Consider the following 19,413-nt stretch of genomic DNA (forward strand, 5'->3'; position numbering starts at 1 on the left):
GTGAGAGTGGGTATCTTTGTCCTCTTGATTCAATGAAATGCTTTTTACATTTCATAATTGACTAGAATATTTGTTAACTTTTTTCTGTGGAAACTTTTTATTTTTCCTTTTCTGCCAAAAGTTGTCACTTTAGTTGTGAATATGTGAATAGTTATTTTATTGACATGCTTTTGAGATTTTCCAATGTTAAACTAATTTTGTCACAAGACTAACCCTATCTTTTATATTTTGCATTTGTACCTCTATAAATTACTTTCTTAAAGCTTAACTATACATTTATAAAATTAATGAAAATATTCTGGCATTTTTATTGTTTTCTGTAAGGAAGGCTCTCAGAGAATACAGTTAATAATACTGTCAAAAACAAAACTGTGGAATCCTCTTTACAAGATTTTGTTATTTATTTACTTAAGATTTTATTTATTTGACAGAGAGAGAGAAGCCAGCAAGAGAGGGAACACAAGCAGGGGGAGTGGGAGAGGAAGAAGCAGGCTCCCAGTGGAGCAGGGAGCCCGATGTGGGGCTCAATCCCAGGACCCTAGGATCATGACCTGAGCCGAAGGCAGACGCTTAACGACTGAGACACCCGGGCACCCCTCTCTACAAGATTTTGAAACATATATTCTCCTTTGGTTGATTTGAATATAATTCTACCTATAGGCAACAAAATTTTTAAAAAATAATTTCTAAATGCTTCTTCAGCATAGAATTTTAACTATAAAAAATTAATTTAAAATCCAATAGTAAATTAATGACATAGATGATAGGATAAAAAGTCATTCTCTAATGGAAGTGCACAATAATAAGCTATGCCAAGGTCACATTTCAGATCTGTGCTTTCTGCCATCTTGAATATTCACAGAAAGATTCAATCACAGAGAATATAATAAAAGTAGTTACCAGAAGAAACAGAAATGTAAGTCATGTTTATATTTGATTCTCCTCATTATTTAATTTTCTGTGCTAATAATTCCATTTTTATTAATCTGATATCAGTTATAGATATCAGATTAGGACCTTTGCATTAGAAAAGACCAAAAAATGAAGCAAGATTTTGTTTTCATGAATCAAATTGCTCTTTCTCAAAATTAAATTCCTCATAACATTGCTTTACCAGGTACAAACATTTTGCTCTCTGTTTTAAGAGAGAAAAAAATTTTGGATGGTATAAAGTTCTTCTCACTCTACATCTGTGGATTATTCCAGATGGTGCTAGCAACCACTAATGCCTGTAGTAGTAACCTGGTTACATGCAGCATGATAACACAGGGAGTAAGAAACCTAATTGAAATTGCTTGTGTATTTTTTGGTTGGAGCGCCAACTTCATAGGCTTAAGTTTTGATCCAATCAAAACCCATTTCATTCTTCAGCACTTTTTATCATAATTATTATCTGAAAGTTAGTGACTTTTTAAATTTCTGACTTTACCCCCAAGTCACAGAACTAGGTCAAGGTATTTTTAGTTGTATTTCAGAAAAGAGAATTAAAAAATCCCACTGCCCCTATCCTACCCCAACAACCATTCCAATCCAACTTGTAATGTGTGTTTAAAAACCAAAAATGTTTATTTTGATTTTCAAAATATTGGTCATACGATTTTAATGATTATCTCCATCAACTCCAAAAAGACATGATAAAATGCTAGGTAGCAAATATAGAATACCAAGCTGAATTCAAAGCATGATCCTAAACATATATGCATACACATACACACACGGATAACCAAAAAAATTAAAAATTAGAATATTAAAAAGGAAAAAAGATGTTCTTAATTTTTTTCCCAATGGTTTTCTGTAGTTTCTAAATTTCCTAAAATAGACTAAATATTTTTTTATATATTTTATTTATTTATTTTAGAGAGAGAGAGAGAGAGAGCACACACAAGTGGGGGGAGGAAAAAGGAGAGGGAAGGATGAGGTAAAGAATCTCAAGCAGACTCCAAACTGAGCGCAGAGCCCAACTCGGGGCTCAATCTCACAACTGTGAGAACATGGCCTGAGCCACCCAGATGCCCCAATAGACAAAATATTTTTAAAAAACAAGTTATTTTTAAAGTTTAACCTGGGTGGCTAAGTCAGTTAAGCGACGAACTCTTGATTTTAGCTCAGATCGTGATCTCAGGGTCATGAGATCAAGCCCTCTATGGGGCTCTGCGGTCAGTACAGGGTCTACTTGAGATTCTCTCTCCCTCTCCCTCTCCCTCTGACCCTTCTCCTGCTCACATGCACACACATGCACACTCTCTCTCTAAAATAAATAAATAAACAGTTTTTTAAAAATAAGATGTGGTTTTATCTCAAAATAGGGTCTTCATCTGTATCACACTAATGGTAGTCCAGTATGGCACATTTAAGTTTCCCTTATTTTCTCGATCTTTAATTTTCTACTTCCTAACATTTTCTTTTTATATTTTCAATTTCCTTTCTTTATCTTAGTTTTCTATTACCTCTACATTTCACTCTACAGAATAAAGGATAATTATATATGAAAATAAAATGTTTTTATATAAGTCAGGCAACCAAGAAAAGTATAGAAAATTATAAGAGGATTAAATCAATCTCTCTCCTATTGTCTTTCCTACACCACCTCCTTGTATTATGTGTATGTGTACATGCAAGCACAGGTGCATGTAGAGTTCTGAATTCATAAATGAACTAGAGTGGATGAATACACCCAACTTTGTTGCCTCGCTAATATCCTTTCCAATACTGTTTCTTAGGTAAAGAACACAAAGGGCAGTATCATCAAAACATATGTTAAGAGTAAAAACAAAAGATGTTACTACAATGTATACTCAGAAATAAATATTCTGAGACATAACAGAATCTGTGAAACATAAAATTACCTTCTTTTTACTTATAAATAGATCAATATGTAATTTGATTTAAATCCAAACTGACAAGAAAACCCAAATATGTTAGTAAATCCATACCTTAAAGGGCAAACAGAAAGAAAAGGATTTAAATGGTTTAGTATAGATTTTTTTGACTCTCTCAGATTATTATGCCTGAATTAATTAACTGGAGTTAAATTCTAAGTGAACTTATATTTTTATTTTTCTTCAAACAGGAACATGAGAAAGGAGAGAGATTCATAAATGAATTAATCCTTAAAATTCTCAATTGATGAGTTCCCAACTATTATAACAATGAAATTATGAATAATAGATTGAACGCTCTCCACTCTCACACAGACATTAATAAATTAATGTGTAAGAAGAGAGAAAAGCAAAAATGGAAGACAGACCGATCTCTACTGGTCTCTGTCACAAAGTTTTATAAAATGTGGTCTACCACCTTGCTATTCAAAGTGTGATCCATGAACACACATCATCAGCATCACTTGGGAGCTGGTTGAAAATACAGAATTCTCAGGATCACATCCGATCTACTAAATCTGCCACAATTTACTCTGTCATTGTTCCCTCAGCCTCTGCCTCTTAAAATCCAAACTCAAACTTAGGTAAATCTGTTAGGTCATAACTACTCCTGACCCCCCTTAGCTCCCATACCCACTTTTACTAAATATATCTTATGACATGGTAATTTGTTCTTCATATTAGTGTGAACCACATTTATATCTCATTAGACCTATGAAAATGCCTTCCTAGGGGTGCTTGGTTGGCTCAAAGCCTATGACTCTTGATCTCAGGAGTGTAAGTTCGAGCCCCACACTGGATGTGGAGATTAATTTAAAAAAAAAACAAACCAACGGGGCGCCTGGGTGGCTCAGTTGTTAGGCATCTGCCTTCGGCTCAGGGTGTAATCCCAGCATTCTGGGATCGAGCCCCGCATCAGGCTCCTCCGCTGGGAGCCTGCTTCTTCCTCTCCCACTCCCCCTGTTTGTGTTCCCTCTCTCACTGGCTATCTCTCTCTCCGTCAAATAAATAAATAAAATCTTTAAAAAACAAACAAACAACAAAAAACTTCAAAAATCTTTTTTAAAAAATGCCTTCCTAGAGTTCAAGGTCCATGTTTGCTACATTTTCATAATTCACAACACCTAGCATAGTTCCTCCTAGTGTACATATGCTCATTAAATACTTGTTGAACACATGCATACAAAGGAAACTAAGTATGCGCCCTCTATTGACAAATCTACCCAAAACATGTCACTAAGGGAAAACACAGTTTAACGCTACAAAACAATAAGTAAGCAATGAAAAATGAACACTTTCCTTATCTTTAAGCACCTAAAAAATTATCTAGAAAGGCGTAATTCTTGTTCTCCTTCTTTAAAAACTCACATTTTATTAAGAAGCCATCAATACTTTTTTCAGAAACTACAGTTCTAGTGGCTTTTTCTGTGTCAAAAAGACATACATAATGCTAGTGTAACCAGTTGCCCTACCATAAAAATCTCCCATGCAAATTTAAGGAAAAAACCAGAATGCTACTATTGTCAGGTTTAAAGAAATACCAAAAATCAAATCTGACTCAGCTATTTGTGTTTTCATTGGAAAAAATAATTTTAAGCTAGAAGAAGAGCATAAAAGGGGCACCTGGCAAGCTCAGTTGACCATCCGTCTCTTGGTTACAGCTCAGGTCATGATCTCAGGGTCCTGATATCGAGCCCTGTGTCAGGCTCCACACTCAGTGCAGAGCCGGATTCAGACTGTCTCTCCCTCTCTCCCTCTGCCCCACCTCCTGCTTGTTTCACACTCTCTAAAATAAATAATCTTTAAAAAAAAGGGCTTAAAAATACACTACTTAGAAGCAAAATGATATTGCTGAAGTATTACATATTAAACATCTATATTACGCATAAAATGCTACAGAGAGAATATACAGATATTGGGTTTGTGAACACACACCGACACTCCCTCTCCTTTACCATCCCAAGAACAGCTCCGTTCACACTCACTTAATATAAAAACTAAGATGTGAAATTTCATTATACCACCTAAACACCTACCCTTGGCTTAAAAATATCAATTTCAGGGGTACCTGGGTGGTTCTAGTTGGTTAAGCATCTGACTTCGTCTCAGGTCATGACCCCAGGGTCCTGACATAGAGCCCTGCATTAGGCTCCCTGCTCAGCGGGAAGCCTGCCTCTCCCTTTGCCTGCCACTCCCCCTGCTTGTGCTCCCTCTGTCAAATAAGTAAATAAAATCTTTTAAAAATATATCAATTTCTATGATATCATCCCCAAAAGTATACAAGAAACTAAAAATAATAGTTTTACATGTTTTATGTCTAATTATAATGTTTTTGAATTATTTAAGAGCTGCTTTAAAGAAGTATTTTTATTTTTATGGCATTGTATCCAAAACAATCTACAGATAATAAGCCATAATAAAAAAGAAAGATTTCAATATAGAATATAAAATCATTAACAATGTAGAGTTTTATATAAACACTGTTAAGTTCTACCAAAAAATGCTTTCAATGATTAACAGTTTTTGTTTTAAATATGGAACACTTCACAAATTTGCCTGTCATCCTTTTGCGGGGGCTATGCTAATCTTCCCTGTGTTGTTCAAAATTTAGTATATGTGCTGCCGAAGCAAGCACCAACTCAACAGCTTTTAATCAGCAAGGGAAGAGAATGACAATTAGTCCCATCTTCCATTTAATTTCACTTATTTCCATGTTTCTGGTCGCCTTCTCGGCAAGGATCTAATATTATTATATATCCACAGATCTGAGGCAAGGCCTATCTCAAAGTTCCTCAAAGGTAACTGAATTGAAATTTTTGACAGAAAGCTCTTTTTAAAAAAAAAATTAATTTATTTGAGAGAGAGAGAGACAGAGCACAAGCAAGGGGAGTGGCAGAGGCAGAGGGAGAAGAAGACTCCCTGCTGAGCAGGGAGTCCGATGTGGGGTTCGATCGCAGGACCCTGAAATCATGACCTGAGATGTAGGCAGACACTTAACCGAATGAGCTACCCAGGCACCTGAAAGCTCTTTTTTTTTTTAATGTTGGTTCTCAGAATAACTCTAATCCATTACCATTAATTCAATGAACATTTCATGAAAGGTTCTATGTGCTAGGTATTATCCTGGGAATATGGCAGTGAAAAAAAGAGACAAAAATCTCAGCCCTCATTGAGTTTATAGTCTATGAGAAGAGAGAGAATATAAGTAAAATACACTGTATGTCAGTGGTAATAAATCCAATGAAAAAAAAACAAAAGAGGGAAAGGGGTATAGGAATGGGGGTGAGACTGCAATTCTAAATGAAGTGCTCGGTAAAAGCCAAACTGTGAACATAACATTTTAGTAAAGATGTAAAGGAAAAGGGAAAATGAGCCACAGCTATGCACATATCGAGGAGAGAGTTTTCCACACAGAGCAAACAGCAGATGCAAAGGTCCTGATGTAAGAGTGTGCCTGGCTGACGTGATCAAAGTAGATGGAGACACAGCATACCGACAGATGAGGTCACACAGGGAATGAAGGGCCAGACCCTCCAGCATGGGCAAGCAAACTTTTTTTTGTAAAAAGCTAGATAGTAGATGGGAGTTAAGATGGCGGAGGAGTAGGGGACCCCTTTTTCAGCCGGTCCCCTGAGTCGAGTTGGATAGGTACCAGACCAGCCTGAACATCCAGGGAAGGGGAGGGAGCCGCCGCGTTCGGGCGCCGGGAAGTGGTAGCCACCTGCACGGGGGAGCGGGTGGACTCGCGGATCGGCACCCCCGAGAGAGCAGACTGAGACCCTGAGCCGGGGAACGCGCCACCAGACTGAAACGGAGGTCCGGTGTGCTCACTGGAACCAGACTGAGACCGGGAGCTCCGGGAGCACACGGGGCGGCTGGCGGCAAGTGGTGTTAGAAACACAAAGGACAGAGACGCGCCGGCCCTGGAAGTGAGGGCTGGGACGCCGGGTGTGGGGAGCACATCCCGGGACGCTGTAGGGTGGAGCAGCACCAAGAGTAACAGAGTTAAAGTGGCCAGAACATCAGTGGAGAAGGGTCCTCGATCCCTCTGTTCTGAGACAGAGGCTGAGATTCGGCCACTGCTGCTCTGACTCTCAGAAGAGGCACAGCAAACCGCCAGGGAAAGCCACCAGAGAACAAAAGCCTGGAAATACCCGCTCACAGTGTGCCCATACCCATCCCCCCTCACAGGGGACACGGAGACTCTACCTAAACAGGGTTGCCGGAGTATCGGCGCGGCAGGACCCTCCCCCAGAAGGCAGGCTGAAATATCAAGAAGCCCACATCCCTAAGATCCCTATAAAACAAGGGTGCACGGCCTGGGTCCCGGTCAATAATTTGGGCTCTGGACAACCCCGCAACCTCTCCTCATCAGAACGACGTGAAGGAGAAGTACCCCTCAGCAAAGAAAAGACAATGAGTCTGTGGCCTCTGCCACAGAACTAATGGATATGGATATAACCTAATTATCAGAAATGGAATTCAGAGTAACAATGGTCAAGATGATGTGTAGACTTGAAAAAAAAAATTAACGAAAATGTTACTGAGAATATAGAATCTCTAAGGGCGGAAATGAGAGCGAATCTGGCAGAAATTAAAAATTCTAGGAGCCAAATGCAGTCAAAACTAGAGGCTCCGACGGCCAGGGTGAATGAGGCAGAAGAACGTAGCAGCGAACTGGAGGATGGGTTAGTAGAAGAGAAAACTAAAATAGAATCTGGACTCAAAAAAATCCACGCTCAGGAATGTAGGTTACAGGAGATTACTGACTCAATGAAACGTTCCAATGTCAGAATCATCGGCATCCCCCAGGGGGTGGAGAAAAATAGAGGTCTAGAAGAGATATTTGAACAAATTATAGCTGAAAACTTCCCTAATCTAGCAAGGGAAACAAACATTCGTGTCCAAGAGGAAGAGAGGACCCCTTCCAAGCTCAACCACGACAAACCTATGCCACGTCACGTCATAGTGCATGTCGCAAATATTAGATCCAAGGATACAGTATTGAAAGCAGCCAGGGCAAAGAAATTTCTCATGTACCAAGGCAAAGGCATCAGAATTACGTCAGACCTGTCTACACAGACCGGAATGAGAAAAAGGGTTGGGGGGGGGGGGGATTTTTAAAGCTCTTTCAGAGAAAAACGTGCAGCCACGGATCCTTTATCCAGCAAGGCTGTCATTCAGAATTGATGGAGAAATAGATACCTTCCAGAATCGCCAGTTATTGAACAATTTCGTAACCACGAAACCAGCCCTACAGGAGATATTAAGGGGGGGTTCTATAAAAGTAAAAGGGCCCCAAGAGTGATACAGAACAGAAAGTCACAATCTATAGAAACAAAGACTTTACTGGCACCATGGCATCATTAAGATCATATCTCTCAATAATCGGTCTCAATGTGAATGGCCTAAATGGTCCCATAAAACGTCACAGGGTTGCAGATTGGATAAAAAGACATGACCCATACATGTGCTGTCTACAAGAGACTCATTTTGAACCTAAAGATACATTCAGACTGAAAGTAAAGGGATGGAATACCATCTTTCACGCCAATGGACGTCAAAAGAAAGCTGGGGTAGCAATTCTCATATCAGACAGATTGGATTTTAAACTAAAGACGATAGTTAGAGATGCAGAAGGGCACTATATTATTCTTAAAGGATGTATCCAACAAGTGGATATGACAAATATAAATATATATGCCCCCAACAAGGGAGCAGCAAGATACACAAGCCAACCCTTAACCACAATAAAGAGACATATAGATAAAAATACACTAATAGTAGGAGACCTCAACACTCCCCTATCAGCAATAGACAGATCACCTAAGCAAGAAACCAGAAAAGAAACAAGAGCTTTGAATGCCATACTCGATGAGTTGGACCTCATAGATATATATAGAACACTACAACCCAGAACCAAAGAATACTCATTCTATTCTAATGCCCATGGAACATTCTCAAGAATAGACCATGTTCTGGGTCACAAAACAGGTCTCAACCGATACCAAAAGACTGAAATTATTCCCTGCATATTCTCAGACCACAACATTCTGAAATTGGAACTCGACCACAAGGAAAAATTTGGAAGAAACTCAAACACTTGGAGACTAAGAACCATCCTGCTCAGGAATGACTCGATAAACCAGGAAATCAAAAATCAAATTAAGCAATTTATGGAGACCAATGAGAATGAAAATACAACAGTCCAAAACCTATGGGATACTGCAAAGGCAGTCCTAAGGGGGAAATACATAGCCACCCAAGCCTCACTAAAAAGAATAGAAAAATCTAAAATGCACTTTTTATATTCTCACCTCAAGAACCTGGAACAGCAACACAGGGACAGGCCTAATCCACACACGAGGAAGCAGTTGACCAAGAGTAGAGCAGAAATCAATGAATTAGAAACCAGGAGTACAGTAGAGCAGATCAACAGAACTAGAAGCTGGTTCTTTGAGAGAATTAATAAAATTGACAGACCACTGGCAAGACTTATCCAAGAGAAAAGAGAAAGGACTCAAATTATTAAAATTATGAATGAAAAAGGTCACGACCAACACCAATGAAATTGGAAGGATTATTAGAAACTATTATCAACAGCTATATGCCAAAAAACTAAGCAATCTGGAAGAGTTGGAGGCCTTCCTGGAAACCTATGAACTACCAAGACTGAAACAGGAAGAAATTGATTTCTTAAACAGGCCAATTAATTTTGAAGAGATTGAGTCAGTGATAAACAACCTTCCAAAAAACAAAACTCCAGGCCCGGATGGTTTTCCTGGGGAATTCTACCAAACATTCAAAGAAGAATACCTATTCTCCTAAAGCTATTTCAAAAAATAGAAACAGAAGGAAAGCTACCAAACTCATTCTATGAGGCCAATATTACCTTGATCCCCAAACCAGGCAAAGACCCCATCAAAAAGGAGAATTACAGACCGATTTCCCTAATGCATATGGACACTAAAATCCTCAACAAGATCCTGGCTAATAGAATCCAATGGTACATTAAAAGGATTATCCATCATGACCAAGTGGGATTCATCACTGGGATGCAAGGGTGGTTCAACATTTGCAAATCTATCAGTGTCTTAGATTTTATCCAAAAAGAAATATTCAAAAATCATATGATTCTCTCAATAGATGCAGAAAAAGCATTTGACAAAATACAGCATCCTCTCCTGATTAAAACCCTTCAGAGTGTAGGGATAGAGGGTACACTCCTCAATCTCATAAAAACCATCTATGAAAAGCCTACAGCAAATATCATTCTCAATGGGGAAAAGCTAGAAGCCTTTCCCTTAAGATCAGGAACACGACAAGGATGCCCACTCTCACCACTATTATTCAGCATAGTACTAGAAGTCCTTGCAACAGCAATCAGACAACAAAAAGGGATAAAAGGTATCCAAATCGGCAAAGGAGAAGTCAAACTGTCTCTCTTCGCAGATGACATGATACTCTATATGGAAAACCCAAAAGAAGCCACTCCCAAACTATTAGAAGTTATAGAGCAATTCAGTAATGTGACGGGACAAAATCAATGCTCAGAAATCAGTTGCATTTCTATACACGAATAATGAGACTGAAGAAAGAGAAATTAGGGAATCCATCCCATTTACAATAGCACCAAAAACCATACGTTACCTTGGAAGTAACTTAACCGGAGACGTAAAGGATCTATATTCTAGAAACTATAAATCACTTTTGAAGGACACTGAAGAAGACACAAAAGGACAGAAAAATATTCCATGCTCATGGATCGGAAGATTTAACATAGTTAAAACGTCCATGCTACCCAGAGCAATCTACACTTTCAATGCTATCCCGATCAAAATACCGATGATATTTTTCAAAGAACTGGAACAAATAGTCCTTAAATTTGTATGGAACCAGAAAAGGCCCCGAATCGCCAAGGAACTGTTGAAAAGGAAAAACAAAGCTGGGGGCATCACAATGCCGGATTTCGAGCTGTACTACAAAGCTGTGATCACAAAGACAGCATGGTACTGGCACAAAAACAGACACACAGACCAATGGAACAGAATAGAGAGCCCAGAAATGGACCCTCAGCTCTTTGGGCAACTAATCTTTGATAAAGCAGGAAAAAACATCCAGTGGAAAAAACACAGTCTCTTCAATAAATGGTGCTGGGAAAATTGGACAGCTACATGCAAAACAATGAAACTTGACCACTCTCTCACACCATACACAAAGATAAACTCCAAATGGATGAAAGACCTCGATGTGAGACAGGAATCCATCAAAATCCTAGAGGAGAACATAGGCAACAAACTCTACGACATCGGCCAAAGCAACCTTTTTTAGCAACCTTCTTCATGACACATCTCCAAAGGCATGAGAAACAAAAGAAAAACTGAACTTGCAGGACTTCATCAAGATAAAAAGCTTCTGCACAGCCAAGGAAACAGTCAAAAAAACTAAGAGGCAGCCCACGGAATGGGAGAAGATATTTGCAAATGATGCTACAGATAAAAGACTGGTATCCAAGATCTATAAAGAACTTCTCAAACTCAATACACGAGAAACAAATAAACAAATTATAAAATGGGCAGAAGATATGAACAGACACTTTTCCAATGATAACATACAAATGGCTAATAGACACATGAAAAAATGTTCAAAATCATTAGCCATCAGGGAAACTCAAATCAAAACCACACTGAGATACCACCTTACGCCAGTTAAAATGGCAAAAATTGACAAGGCAAGAAACAACAATTGCTGGAGAGGATGTGGAGAAAGGGGATCCCTCCTACATTGTTGGTGGGAATGCAAGTTGGTACAGCCACTCTGGAAAACAGTGTGGAGGTCCCTTAAAAAGTTAAAAATTGAGCTACCCTATGACCCAGCCACTGCACTACTGGGTATTTACCCCAAAGATACAGACGTAGTGAAGAGAAGGGCCATATGCACCCCAATGTTCATAGCAGCATTGTCCACAATAGCTAAATCGTGGAAGAAACCGAGATGCCCTTCAACAGATGACTGGATTAAGAAGTTGTGGTCCATATATACGATGGAATATTACTCAGCTATCAAAAAGAACGAGTTCTCCACATTTGCTACAACATGGACGGCACTGGAGGAGATAATGCTAAGTGAAATAAGTCAAGCAGAGAAAGACAATTATCATAGGATTTCTCTCATCTATGGAACATAAGAACTAGGAAGATCAGCAGGGGAAGAAAGGGATAAAGAAAGGGGGGGTAACCAGAAGGGGGAATGAAACATGAGAGACTATGGACTATGAGAAACAGACTGAGGGCTTTAGAGGGGAGGGCGGTGGGGGAATGGGATAGGCTGGTGATGGGTAGTAAGGAGGGCACGTATTGCATGGTGCACTGGGTGTTATACACAACTAATGAATCATCGAACTTTACATCAGAAACCAGAGATGTACTGTATGGTGACTAACATAATATAATAAAAAATACATTAAAAAAAGCATTTATATTTTCACATCAAAAAAAAAAGCTAAATAGTAAATATTTTGCACTTTGTAAGCCATTTATAATCTGTGTCACATACTCTTCCCTGTAGTTTTTAACCATTTTAAATATGGGAAAACCATTCTCAGCTTGCAGGCTATATAAAAGGTACAGGGCCTGTAGTTTGCTAATCCTTGCTGCAGAGCTTTGTAGGTCACTGGAAAGCCTTTTGCTTTATTATTTTTTTTAAGATTTATTTATTTATTTGGAAGGGGGTAGAGGGAGAAGGAATAAGAATCTCAAGCAGACTCCCAGCTGAGCAGGGAGCCCGATCCAGGGCTTGATCTCACAATTCTAAAATCATGACCTGAGCCGAAACCAAGAGTCAGACACTTAACCAACTGAACCACTCAGGAGCCCTGCCTTTTGCTTTAGGAAGCAATTCCTTGGTATCATCAAGTACAAAAGAATATCTCATAAAAACTAATTAAAAATAACCTAATAAAAATTCAAGTTCCTATCAACTAAGGTAAAGCTACACATTTGTCTATAATTTAAAACCAGTAATGCATTCTGGAACACCTGGGTGGCTCAGTTGGTTGAGCATCTGACTGGTGATTTCGGTTCAGGTCATGATCTCATGCATGGTGGAATCAAGCCCCAAGATGGGCTCTACGCTCAGTGGGGAGTGCGCTTGAGATTCTCTGTTTCTCTCCCCCCACCCCTCCCCCCACTTGTGTTTTCTCTCTCTCTAATAAATAAATAAATCTAAAGGGAAAAAACCCTTGTGCTTGCTTCAGCAGCACATATACTTAAAAAAAAAAAAAAACAGCATGCATTCTAAGTCCAACTGTCAAATTTTTCAGAAAAAAGTTAACCTTCCCTTATCTATTTAGCAAATATTTACTAAATGCCAACAAAGGGCTCCACAGTTTTAAGGAAGAGAACAGAATATGATCTCGCTGTCCTCATGGAACTTATTTTTGAAAGAGGCAGAACAATATAAACAACTCAAGAAGCATCTCATAGCACAGCGTCAGGAGCTATGGGGAAAACAAAACTGAGCCATGTAATAGAGATACTGAATACATGAATAGATACAATTTATTGAACTAGTTTATTGAGCTACAGTAGTAAGGGTAGACATCACTAAGGAACAGTCATGGAGGATGTGAAAAGTGAGCCATGTAAAGAACTGGGGAAAGAGTTAGAACATAAGTACAAATGCTTTGAGGATAGCAAAAGCTTGGCTCATTTTTTTTTTTAAGTTGATATGGTGGTGTATAGCAAAGGGGAAGTAGTAAGTGGTGGGGACACAAAGGTGGCAAGAAGTCAGATGATGCAGAGCCTCATAAACCATGGTAAGGAGTTTGGGTTTTATTCTGAGTATAAGGGGAGAACACGGCAAGGTCTTAAGCAAGGAGAGAGAGCATTTACTGTAAGTTTTAAGAGTTCAGTCTAGCTGCTATGGAGAAGAGACTAGTAGAGGAGCAAAATGTAGAGGCAAAGGTACAAGTGAGAAAGCTACTCTGTTAGTCTGAGCAAGAGACAATGCTTCATAGGAGAGCATGGAGAGAAATGACTGAATTTCAGATAATACTTGTGATGTGTGATAGGACTCACTTATAGATTTAATGTGGGGAGTGAGAGGAGAGAAGATTCAGGAATTAGTTGGTGATTTATTACCTGAGCAATGGGTGAATGGTGATACCATTTACTGAACTGGGGAACACTGGGGAAGAAGTTTTGAAAAGGATGGGCAAGATGAAGAGATCTGTTCTGGGCAAAGTGAGGTCTGATATCTAATGATGTCTTTAGACATCATGGAGAGGGGTGCTTGGGGGGCTCAGTCGTTAAGCATCTGCCTTCGGCTCAGGGCGTGATCCCAGAGTCCTGGGATCGAGCCCCACATCAGGTTCCTCCGCTGGGAGCCTGCTTCTTCCTCTCCTGCTCCCCCTGCTTGTGCTCCCTCTCTCACTGGCTGTCTCTCTGTCAAATAAATAAATAAAATCTTAAAAAAAAAAAAAAGACATCATGGAGAAATTATCTCCACAGTATATTATTCTGGAGCTCCTTACGTGTGTGTGCATGTGTGTGTGTGTACACACATATGTATATACATGATGGATATGTCCCATATACACAATAGATGGGGGCCATAAATATATGATTAATATTGAAAGTCATGAGACTTGAAGACATTTTCTGAGAAATGAAAAAGACAACAGGGCTGAAGATGGAGCCCTTTGAAGTCTAGGGGAATATGGGAGACCCAGAAATGACAACAGAGAAGAAATGACAAGTGAAGGACAGTGAAATAAGTAGAATCTGCTGTCAGAAATGCCAAAAGAAAATAGTGTTTCAAGGAAGGGGGTGTGTAGAATGATGCTGAAAGGAAACGTAAGGTGACAAAAAGTGACTTGTGGACCTGGCACACAAGTGACATACACCACCTAAAACCCTGGCAAAAGCAGTTTCAGGGAATTGATAAAAATAGATTAAAAAACAGATAAAACAGAAGCCTGACCTGATTAACTTGAAGAAAGTGAGAAAATGCAGATGGCAATTATATAGAGTTGATTTTTTAACAAGATTTACTGAGCAGGAAAAGAGAAAAAGGGCGTGCCTGCTAGAAAGGACTATCCTATCAAGGGAAGGACTTTCAAAGATGGAGGGTGGAAATGTTAAAGCATGCTTATGATAATGCACTAGGAGAGAGCAAATTTTTTAAAATAAAGGAAAGCACCATCCTTGAACTGGGGGACTAGGATAGGATTAAGAGAAAAAGTAGTAGAGCTGGGCTTAGAACAGTGACACCACCGTAAAAGAACATGCGAACACCGGAAGAGACGCACATGAGCTGGTAGATCTAATGTGAGGAAGAGGCGGTGGGTAGCATGTGATCCTGATTTTCTCAATGTAATATGAAGTGAAGTCAGCAGCTTTGAGGTGGGGGTAGGGGGGAGGGATTTTGTGGATTTGACAAAAGGAGAGAGAGTAGGATATAATTATCTCTGAAAATGTAAAATCAAATTTAATAGGCATTTGGAGTAGAACTGCCTGTATAATTGGGAGCACATTTGAAATATGTGGCCATAAATCTGAAGCAAGACCTGTCAGGACAGTTGTGTGACTTTTTTCCCAAGTACTACGCAGCATCTCAGTGCAGAGGCAGTACAGGATAGGAAGTGGTGGTCAGAGCTGCACTGTCTTTCGCAGAAGCACTCAGCGGACATGTAGAATTCCAATAGATAACCATCAACTCCACATACTTAAATGCACAGGAAAGAGGGAAGTTTTATGCTGGCCAGAAAGGCACACAATCCCCCAAATCTAAGAAAAGACCCTGCTTAGAATGGCACAAGAACAGAAGAAAAGAAAATGAGAGAACCTATTCTCACATTTCTTAGTACAACTTGTGCAGTTGTTTCACTACAATGGTAATGCCTGTTAACCAAACTCTATAAAGATAAGAACCCAGCACTGTTGGTATATTCAAAATCAATTTATAAAGTCCGAAAAAAAAACAGACCAAGGATATGACATAATGCTATGGTTGTACTGTGCCAAGAAATCTGAATATGTGCTAGAGAAACAGAACCAAAGAAATTCCTGCCTTCAAATAATGACTTGACTTTTTGGATCTGTGGCAGAATAAATATACTGTCATTTGTTTTCATTCTTTAAAGAAAGCTGGTCCGTGTGGCTCACTCTGGATTTCTCCTTGATTTGGTGATAATGACACAGGAAAGCACAAGCATTTTATGGAGAGCATCCATTTATTATATGCATTATCTTAATTTCTATCATTGTCTAAAACAAGACATATAACCTTAGACTTTTAAGTAAAATTTTGGTACTAAGAGAAATAAACATATATGTCCTCATGCCTCACCTCTATTTTTTCTTTTCAATTTTATTCTTCCCTTTTCAATTTTATTCTTCTTCCCCAACACTCCTACTTTATTTTCTTCTCCCTCTCATAATTTTCTGTTTCTGTGCCTTAGGCCTCACAGAATCAATCAGAGATCCAACCCTTCTTGGTGGAAGTCAGACCTAGGAGGTTGCTGGCCCCATGACCTAGGAAAAGTAACATTCTAGCATGAACAGAACGATAAAATACATATAGCTTTTTACTTCCTGTTCTCTTGTTTCCCTCTTTCCATCTGAAAAGTGCTTTGTAGATATTAAGGAATTTACTTTCATTGCCCCAAGGCTCTGTCAATTATGAGCGCTGTGAATGCTACAGTTTAATCATACCACACAACAGTATACCAAGCTGGGTGTGCAGAAAGAGCACACCACTCATACTTTTTTACTTGGTGGTTTCACAGGGCTCAGCTTAAAAACTAATTTAACTTGGAAATTTCTCTGTAACATGCACATGAAGAGGTAATAGCTGGAGGCTACTATGAGAATCAAGGCATTAATATAGCATTAATAAAAAGCAGATATATTAAGTAGAGAATGGTAACAGTTTTTGTCCGGTGCAAATAAAAGCTAGGGATCAGCAAACTCCATAAGTGGTTCTCCTCATAAATTTTGGGTAAAATACAGGAAAATTATTAAATCAATTGGGTAGAAGATTATTAATCACTAAAGCATTCCACTGAAATGGAAGGAAAGAATCAAGTTTAAAGTTTCTAATTTCATTAATAAAAGATGGGCCTAGAGGAAGAAAGGAAGACAAAAAAATAAATAAAAATTGTAATTTATGAATGTGAAAATTTATGTTGTATTTTCATTACAAAAAATTTTAAATTCCTCTTCCAAGGGGTCTTTAACCAATAGAGTTCTGACTGTACACAAAACATGATAATTTATAAAAATTCAGTATGCCACAAGTGAACTATAAAAGTTTAGTTTACATTCCTCTGCTTTTGCTTTTGTTAGAGACATAGTGACCTCATAATAAAATCCAAACTTCCTTAATTAGCACCAAAGGCCCTTAACAATCATCTATATTTCTATTTTATGTCAATATTTCTACTCCCTCCTGCAGTAAGTTTTTTGTTTTGGAGTGTTTTTGTTTTGGGCTCTTCAGGTGTCTTAATGTCATTACCCTGTATCTGCCTAGCACACAAGTACTCATCCTTCAAGATGAAGATCAAATGGCAGCAACCTGGCAAAGCTTTCCAACACTCCCCCAAGCGGACCGCTTCATCCCCATGACGGAGAGGTCTGCACCTGAACTACAATATGGTCTATTATAGCATACATGTAAACTAAAATATTTTCTAGATTCTTTGTTCATAAATTATAATTAAAATACACAAATATTAACTCTAGAGTTAGAAATTAAATATAAGAAAAACTAAAATATACAGTGAAATTCAAATTGCCAATATTGATTTAATATGCAGGCAAATCATGGCTCACAGTGCATGTACAATACTTACTACTATGGTCCAAGTGCTTTTAAGTCATAAGATGATTATATTGTCCCAAAACTTTTCTTTGTCAAAGCAGTAAAGACAAGTTTGCTTTCTACGGTTCATCATAACATCATTTGAACTTTGCTTGAAATAAAAGCCTCCTTTCTTTTCTCATTGGTCCACAGCAATTACAGCAATAATACTTGATAACAGTGAGATCATAACCACGAAATGAATGAATATGGATAAATATGCTAGTTATAGGATTTCACCCAGATGATCCAAAATATGAACATAAATTGTGTTTTAGATTGTCACTGAAATTGAAAATACAAAATCATAACATCAGCATGGTAAACTCATTAATCTCTAAACATGTTCAAGGTCCCCAGGGATGTGAGAGCCCCTGATGAGAATATAATGATGAAGAGGTTAAAAGCAAAACTTTTAACAGTTGGAGAGCTCTGGATTAAATACTGGTTTACCATTCATTACCAATGTCATCATAGGCTCTTTAAGTTTCAGGGTTTTTTGTTTTTTAGCTTTTAATTTGTGATATAGAGTTGTTATGCGGAATAAATAAGATAATGTATGAAAAATGCATAGCATAGGATTTGGCACATGGCAAAAACTAGTGACATTCATTATCACGCACGCACGTGCACACACACATATCTACTTTATTATATTTTAATATATAAATTTAAATACCTAAATTCCCCATACATTAACCTGCACAGAATCATGGAACATGCTTTTTCTACTTTGTAGGTGGTGGGAAGGGTGTGTATGTGTGACTGAATGTTCTGTTTGAATGGCAAGTCTAGCACTATGTTATATAAAATACTGTAATAACCACCTTTATAAGTCTCTCATCACATACAAAGCACCTTAATGTTTATCATCACTTATCTCTTTTGTCACCTTATTCAAAACACTTTCATGAGGTTTTATTAATTCCACTTTATAGAGAAAAGCCCAAACCTTCAATAAAATTTAGTACTTAGCCCCACACCATGGAAATGGTACTCAACTTCAGGGCTGTCTGATTGCAGCTACCATACACTTAACCTCTCTGCTACAGTAATTATAAGTGAAAATCGCTTATTTGGTAACATCTCAGAAAGCAAATATTGACTGAATATAGCTTACATGATACACACAAAATAAATGAAAAGGTGGAAACCTATCGCTTTATAGAGCTGTTACCTTCCATGGCTTCCTTTGTTCTGAAGAAATTTCATCCTTCAGTCTTTTTTTCCTGTTTCCAGAAGAGCAGCATTTCTTGGCATTCTCATATTGACTCATTTCATTTTTCTCAACTGAACTCTTCAGAAAGTGAGCTTCAGCCCTAAGACTGGGAGCATTTCTACGCAGGTCTGCCTTTTAAAAAACTACACTTTCCCTCCACTTGAAATGATGAGTATAAAAAAATAAGCCTTTAGTTCTTCCATAGATTTGTCTCTTCGTTTACATTGGATGGTAGATGTGAAAGTGTACTGTGAACTATTAGAAACTAAATAAATGTAAGGCATTTTAACTTTTTTTTTTTTAAAGATTTTATTTATTTATTCGACAGAGATAGAGACAGCCAGCGAGAGAGGGAACACAAGCAGGGGGAGTGGGAGAGGAAGAAGCAGGCTCATAGCGGAGAAGCCTGATGTGGGGCTCGATCCCATAACGCCGGGATCACGCCCTGAGCCG

At 38.4% G+C, this 19,413-nt stretch overlaps 1 protein-coding gene and 1 non-coding gene across 18 annotated transcripts in view; both read right to left on the bottom strand.

Moving 5' to 3' along the window:
- The window catches only part of ERC1 (ELKS/RAB6-interacting/CAST family member 1), a 554,906-nt gene that overhangs the window by 324,702 nt on the left and 210,791 nt on the right, over positions 1–19,413 (bottom strand). The window lies entirely within an intron of this gene.
- LOC113258113 (U6 spliceosomal RNA) lies at positions 5,408–5,514 on the bottom strand. The gene has a single exon (XR_003317129.1). It is a non-coding gene; the product is annotated as a U6 spliceosomal RNA (small nuclear RNA).

The sequence above is a fragment of the Ursus arctos genome, unplaced genomic scaffold (assembly GCF_023065955.2).
Source record: "Ursus arctos isolate Adak ecotype North America unplaced genomic scaffold, UrsArc2.0 scaffold_26, whole genome shotgun sequence".
NCBI lineage: Eukaryota > Metazoa > Chordata > Mammalia > Carnivora > Ursidae > Ursus > Ursus arctos.